The sequence below is a fragment of the Triticum urartu genome, chromosome 6, assembly GCF_003073215.2.
Source record: "Triticum urartu cultivar G1812 chromosome 6, Tu2.1, whole genome shotgun sequence".
In the NCBI taxonomy this organism is placed as follows: Eukaryota; Viridiplantae; Streptophyta; class Magnoliopsida; order Poales; family Poaceae; genus Triticum; species Triticum urartu.
In genome coordinates, this window is record NC_053027.1 from 355333434 (window position 1) to 355341463 (window position 8030).

At 40.3% G+C, this 8030-nt stretch overlaps 1 long non-coding RNA gene across 1 annotated transcript; it reads right to left on the reverse strand.

Moving 5' to 3' along the window:
• Positions 1-2706: 2706 nt before the first annotated feature.
• LOC125513485 lies at positions 2707-7023 on the reverse strand. Its single transcript, XR_007285953.1, has 2 exons — positions 6614-7023; positions 2707-6445 (listed from the first exon to the last, which is right to left on the reverse strand). It is a non-coding gene; the product is annotated as an uncharacterized LOC125513485 (long non-coding RNA).
• Positions 7024-8030: the final 1007 nt, after the last annotated feature.

The window sequence follows — 8030 nt, forward strand, 5'->3', positions numbered from 1 at the left end:
AATCCGCTTGGGGGATCTTTTCCGGTGGAGGCTCGAATCTCCATGGAGAAGGTAACCAAGTGGATGAGCAAAGCTCTCACACAAACATGAGCTAAACCTTTGCTAACCCTAACTAGGAGGAGGTGGGGAAGTATACATAGTGCTAGCCCACGAAGGGGTAAGTGAGAGGGGGGATACATGGGCCCTTGGCCTGATCTCTGCGCACAGGCAGGTACCGAATGCCCGGGCTGGGGGCCGGATGTCCGGCGGCTCACGAAGAGCCGGATGTCTGGGCCTCTGGCCGGATGTCAGGGCTGGAGTTACCCGATTCTTCTACTCTCTAGTTAGCGTGCTCCGGATTTTCGGGCGGAGGGGCCGGATGTCCGGGGCTTCGGGAGGAGCCAGATGTCCGGGGCATGGGGCCGGATGTCCGGGCTGTCGGGGTCGCTTCCGGAGCTCTCTGGACAGGAAGGGGCCAGACTTCCGGGGGTAGGGCCGGATGTCCGGGCTGGTCCGGATGTTCGGGGCCGGTAGCAGCTGGCTCTTCTTCCTTCTCCTTCCTTCGCTCCCGCGCACACTTGGCCTTGGTCCTTGGGCTCTCCTTGGTCTCCTCGGGTGTACCTGAGTATGCACAAGGTCCGCGCTTGAAGTAGCATCCATGTCTTACATGCGGAAAGGGAAGATTCGGAAAGGAGCGAGTTCACCTTGTGTCCAATGGTGTATGCCCGAGTGTACATGGGGATGATCGTAGGATGCTCCGCATCAATTTCTGATCAACAATATGTTATGCACATATACTTATCAGAAAAGCTGTAGTGTGCCCACTCACTTTCTTATAAATACAAGTTTCTTGCAAACTTTCTATAAACCCAAAAGCTTTGATCACCTCATCAAATTGTATATTCCAACTCCAAGATGTTTGCTCCAGTCCATAGAAGGATTGCTGGAGCTTGCATACCTTTTAGCATCCTTAGGGTCGAAAAAACCGTCTGGTTGTATCACCTACAACCTTTCCTCACGGAAACCATTAAGGAAACTTTGTTTTGACATCCATCTGCCAGATTTCGTAATTGAAAATGCAGCAACTGCTAACAAAATTCCAACAGACTTTAGCATCGCTATGAGTGAGAAAGTCTCATCATAGTCAACTCCTTAAACTTGTCAGAAACTTCTTTGCGACAAGTCGAGCATCATAAATGGTGACATTACCATCAGGGTATGTCTTCTTCTTAAAGATCCATTTATTCTGAATGGCTTTCCGATCATCGGGCAAGTCCACCAAACTCCATACTTTGTTTTCATCCATGGATCCTTTCTCGAATTTCATGGCTCCTAGCCATTTTCTAGAATCTGAGCCCACCATCGCTTCTCCATAGCTCGTAGGTTCATTGTTATCTAACAACATAACCTCTAAGACAGGGTTACCGTACGACTTAGAAGCTGTACGTACCCTTGTCGACCTACGAGGTTTCGACATTAACTTGATCTGAAGCTTGATGATCATCATCATTAGCTTCCACTTCCACTGACATAGGTGCGACATAAACTTCTTTCTATGTTGCGCTACTCTCTGGTTGATGTAAAGGTTCAAAAACCTCATCAAGTTCTATCTTCCTCCCACTCAATTCTTTCGAGAGAAGCTCTTTCTCGAGAAAGGACCCATTCTTAGAAAAAACACTTTCCCCTCGGATCTGAGATAGAAGGTACACCCAACCGTCTCTTTTGGGTATCCTATGAAGACGCATTTGTCCGCTTTGGGTTCGAGCTTTTCTGGCTGAAGCCTTTTGACATAAGCATCGCAACCCCAAACCTTAAGAAATGACAACTTAGGTTTCTTGCCAAACCACAGTTCAAATGGTGTCATCTCCACGGACTTAGATGGTGCCCTATTTAAAGTGAATGTAATTGTCTCTAATGCATAACCCCAAAACGATAGTGGTAGATCGGCAAGAGACATCATAGAATGCACCATATCCAATAAGGTATGATTACGACATTCGTACACACCATTACGCTGTGGTGTTCCAGGTGGCATCAACTGTGAAACAATTCCACATTGTCTTAAGTGATTGCCAAACTCATGACTCAGATATTCTCCCCTTCGATCGGATCGTAGGAATTTAGTCTTGTTGTTACGATGATTCTCAAGTCCACTCTGAAATTGCTTGAACTTTTCGAACGTTTCAGTCTTATGTTTCATTGAGTAAACGTACTTGTATCTACTCAAGTAATCAGTGAAGGTGAGAAAGTAACAATATCCACCGTGTGCATCAACGCTCATCGGACCGCACACACCAGTATGTATGATTTTCAACAAGTCACTTTCTCGTTCCATTGTTCCGAAAAACGATGTCTTAGTCATCTTGCCCATGAGGCATGGTTCGCATCTGTCAAGTGATTCAACATCAAGTGACTCCAAAAGTCCATTAGCATGGAGTTTCTTCATGCGCTTTACACCAACTGGATGACCGGTTGCGCCAATGGAGCAAAGGGCGAGAGCAAGCCAAGTATTGAAAGAGTATAGATAAAAATATTTAGAGACAGATGAGTTGGTCGCAAGATCTTATGGGTTTCACCTCTAGCCTACCCCAACTTGTTTGGGACTAAAGACTTTGTTGTTTTTGTTATTATTGTTGTTGTCGTCGTCGTCGTATTGAAACATATGTAAATAAAAAATTGCTGCCATCAATGTCTTGATTTTCTCTAACCAGTGTAAACATACATAAATAGTCTTCTGAAAATATTAGTAGAAGGGCAGTAGATTACATATATAGAACAAGTGATCACAAACTTCTTTTGACCACAGAGACACTAATGAGGTCTAAAGTGTACATGTAGTATCATACACGAATGGAAATCTAAAGGCTATACATATCTTCCTCAGAGCAACGCAAAAAGGGGAAAGATACTCGATCGATTGGTACGAAATAAAAGGTGGCTGTTGTTGGTTAGGACATATAGACTAAAGGTCACCAGAAACTATCTTATGTAGTCTTCAGGAGCTGCTCTAACTTCATGCCAATATAGCGTAACCTCTGCGTCAATTCTTCAATGCTTGGATTAGCTACTACTTTAGTTCTTTTGATAAAATGGTTTTTACACCAGTAGCAGCACCCTTAAGATTAGCAAATTTCCAGCAAAAGGATCACATGGAAATCACATATCTGTATCCTATATGAAGAGAAACAGAAACCCAACAAGATGATATAAAGAAACAAAGGTATCAAAACTATAATTGCTATAAGAATAGAAGCTTGATTGCACAAGGTTTCTTATTGCTATAAGAACAGAATCTTGATTACAGTGTGATAAAAATAACAAGCACATAAATATTGGACACATCAAATAGAACACAACATAAATAAGCAGTAGATGTACCGAATCTTAATACATAGCTAATTTAACTTTATGGCAAATTAGTTTGCATGTACGAACCAAGTTACTTTTGATGCAACAGGAAGAGTTGCCTGTGTATACAACATGAAAATAAATAAAACATAGATTAGATTTTGAAGGTAAAATGATGTTTTATTGGGCCTATGATCAATTTGAATATAGCTGTGGCAGAAAAGATAGTTTGATCAAATAGCATAACATGCATGGTCTGAAGAAGAAAGCATTTTTGAGAGCCACAAAGAAGGATGGTTTGGTTGTCAAAGAAGACAAGGTAAAGGAAGAACAAGAGGCGGCACACCATAGCATATGTTGAACTGGTTGTTGTAACAGACTGTGAGTCTTTACCTCTTGGCTTTAGTATGTTCAGCAAGAATGTTCTTTGGCTCTTCAATAGCTGCAGCTTCAGTTTCCTGACCAACCTATTTAGTTTTCTGCTATTAAATATCATTGTACAGGAAGCATGGTTTGTGCAAAAGAGGAAAGGTCTTTCATATAAAACATAGGCATGGACACTTGACAAAGCTTAGGTACTCTCTCACTGGTAGGCACTAAAGATAGAACACACTCAATTATTTTTTTAAACTACTTGGTTCGTTGGTGTTAGAATTGCTCTTTCTTTTTAGATAATCAATGTCAGAATACCTTGTAGGAACATTTTTGTATACATCCTGAACAATGGCATCGATTTTGTCACCATCAGTGTGTATTAAAATCTTATTGGGGATGGTTATCCAAGATGGATCCAACTCCCCCTCACGGGTTACAGCAGGCGACAAAAAATTAATGAACAACAACAAGATTCAGACAAGCAAGCAGAAGCATTAAAGCAGTGCACAGGAGCATTAAAGCTTATATTATCTTAACATTGTGGAGGTTGTGCATAAGGCCTGAAGACTGAATCAATTCAACATTATTGGTCAACTCCTACTGTTGGTACATTTGAAAACTTTCAAATACATCTGGTCTCAGCAGCTACTAAAAAAACTGGTTCAAACAACTCCATATGAGCATTCTAGATTATCAAACCTTTTGAAATTTCTTTCTTTTCACATCTTTAATGACCAAGATCGAAGAAAAATAGACAGCACACAAACCATAGAAACAACCAACATTTAGTTTGGATCAGACAAACTATGTTGGATGTTATGCGAGTAAGGCTGACGAATAGAGATATGCTGAGAAAATGTTTAACCAAACCACAAACATGAAACCATTTTTCTGAATCAAAAGGGCAGCTACAATTGTGTGTGTTAAACAGAAAAGATAATAGCTGAAATAAGCTGAGAAATAACGTAAAAACTCTTAAATCAGGACCAAGGCCGATTCATCAAGAACCAAAACAAATTAGCCATCATGAATTGATGATACTTGGGGTAGCTCGTCTAAATGAAACTAAATTTCAACCACCGTTATTCAGTTTCAAAGAAAACACTGCATATTCAGTTCCAAGTGGACTGGGCACGCATTGACTGAAAAATAGCTCATGTGCCAATATAGTAAACTGATACACATTTATGGTATTCGTGACAAACTGAATTTATTAACAAATCTTAACAGAGTCCAGGTGTGCAAACCCCATGCCCATGCAAACCTAGCCATCTCCATGGTCTATGCGTGAAGACAAGAAGGCAACCAAAGCACTTTTAAACTAACCGAGATAATCCGTAGAACCAATACATTGTCTAGAAATTATAGGAACCTGCACTGGGAGTAGAAGCAACCAAACCAGAGAAAAACCTGCAAAATCTTCTTATCCAACCAACGAATATACAGACGTAGACAACAAACAGCCTACCTTGGACCAAACCGAATCAAGCAACAAACTAACAAGGGAGTGGCCACACCCATCGACATGTAGGGCCAAATGCAGCAACAGGAATAAAAATAATCTACATTCTACATAAAGCAGCAAAAATAAATCCGAATCACCTTGGTAAAGAAATCTAATGATTATACACACAATAATTTTTGCTTCTTTTAACTTCACCATAGGCTGATTGTAAGCTTGTACTTCTGTGATATATAGTATGAACATATTTTCAGCAAACTATACTCTTTTATCCAAGCACCGAGAAGTAAGATGTTACTTTATCAAAGCATAAATTAGCACATACAATTATATCTTAAAAGCCATGAAGAAGATATACTAGTTTGTGTACATTTAACAGGATGTTAGATACTAACTCCCCTCCAATCTATGTGAATCCTTAGGATCAAAAATTCCTATGACAATAGTTACAGATCCCAGTATACAACACCAACAAGTGTATCCATGCTTTCAGAAAAACATATTACCAAATCTTTTGGTTGCAATGAATCTAAGAAAGCAACATTTGAACAATAGCACCGAAAACACCGAAAGCCCGGCTCGACCACATTTGAACAATAGCACTGTTGCATTGTCAACTATCTGCACACTTGTAAAATTGTATCAATTTTTTAAATCTGTTTTCAATGTACTTCTCGTCTATGAGAAAAATGATTCCATTGCAACTACCTATATGCACACAACATTCATGCAAATAAAGAATACTTATTAGAGCCTTGATCACCACATTCGCTTCAAAGCTAGCTAAAAAATTCATACAGAGGATATGGATATGCAGTTGAGCCCGCAACCTAAACGTTGGGTTCATAGAAAAGTAGTAATTAAGGGCAACAATAAAAAGCAAAAGCATATCAGAGATGCATGAAGTACTGATGCATGTAATATATATATATGGTCCAGGGATATAAAAAGTAGCTAATTCAACATTCATTAACCCATAGTCTGCTTAATCGAAAATAGTACAACCTATGTTAATCAACTAAATGGCAACTATAGAAAGGGAAATAGTACAATGTATGTTAATCGACTAAATGGAAAATGTAGAAAGGGAAATGGAGATAAGATGCAACCTTCATGTCGTCATTAGTTCATTAGTATCAGCCTCATCATGAGAAGCAAGTCATCTGGATAAAATCCAATCCCCCTCACAAAAATCTCAATCCACCTTCCATCTTATGTATAAATAGCCAATAGCAATGGCTCCAATCAGCAATAACAGTTAAAAAAAGTAAGCTACATGGCCTGCAAGAGAATGATTTTGCTTCAGTCATTGTAAAAAACAAGCTTTAGCTAGATAAAATACACAATTTAGGTTACGGGCAAAACTTCACACATCCGCTACTCCAACCAGTTGTAATCCATCCTAGCAAAAGAAATCACATCATGGGGAAAAGAAAGAATTTTGCCTACCTTGGTGTTGTGAGCTAGAAGAAGATGTGGCGGCCAGCGGCTAAGCAAGCTCCATGGAAGGGTTGGGGGAGACAAGACCGGTGGGAGTCAGCAGCCAACACCATGGCCGGTCCAAACTGAGCCACCTTGCTGGTTGATATCCGCTCCTCCCCTCCATCTCTGGCTGACGAGGCCCTAGAGGACGCACATCTGCCACCTCTCTCCGTCTGCTTCAGCTGACTGGGCCCTAGATTGAAGATGGGGAGGGCGCCGCCATGAAAGGAGGTCGTGGGGCGAATGGAGAGCGGGGAGGGATGCGGCGGCTGCGGCGGGGTGTGGCAGCGCTAGGGTTCGTGAGAGAGGAGGGGAGCAGAGGAGAGGCAGCTAGCGGCTAGGGGAGTAAGGGCCAACGGATGGGGAGGGCCAACGGTTGGGGGGTGCTCGCTTTCAATTCTGCTCCCTGGTTGTGCGCACTATTCATAGCGACACGTGGATGGCGCGAGCCTGCCTAGCCACCCCTTCATCCTTTATATGTTAAATACTTGACAAGCACCTAAAAAGATGAAACTGACATTAGTCATAAATCACAAGTCCTAGGCAAAGAAGGATAATTCCTACAAAACAAACCCGTGTTCTGAAATTAAGTTTGGTACTACACATTGCTCACTTCAACATACTGCAAGTAAAGAACTAAGAACTATTTTTTGAGTATGAAAACGCAACATAACTTCAATTAAAAATAATAATGCAAAGAAAACCTTTTGCCTTACCATTTCATAACCATAGGCCCAAAGAAATTTAGTGACACACAGCTATGTAATCTTTCGGTGACTTTATTGGGTTTTGTTATACTTGCAAAGCAATCTCCTCGTAAATGTAGCTTTACTTCATAGCAAATCTTGTATTATTCATAAGTTAGTACTGCTTCATCTTATCATATTTTTTAGACTTGTTCATGGATTTGTATAGCAGAACTTACGACTAACTGAAACTACATATTTTTATTAATCGATGGGCATACTTCTTTCAAATTAACAAATGCTTAACATTAGGTTATATTTAATCCTCCATCCCTAAGTGTAATACTTTTTAGAGATTCGAACATGGATTAAATATGGAGCCAAATAAGTGAATCTACACTCTAAAATATGCCTATATCATTTGTATGTAGTCCTTATTGAAATCTCTAAGAAGTCTTATATTTAAAAATGGAGGGAGTATGTAAAAATATGGATTCAACCATACTCCAAAAAGGTTGAATCCTTCATTTTCAAACTTGAGCATTGGTAGCATTTGTTCATACCAGTTGTATGCATGGGCCATTATTATTAGGTTTGGCAGCATATTAGAAACTGACTGAGATTTACACTGTTTGTTCAAAATGACTCCAATAATAAGCAATACACATGAATATTGGAAGTGTCTCAAGGGTCAAACT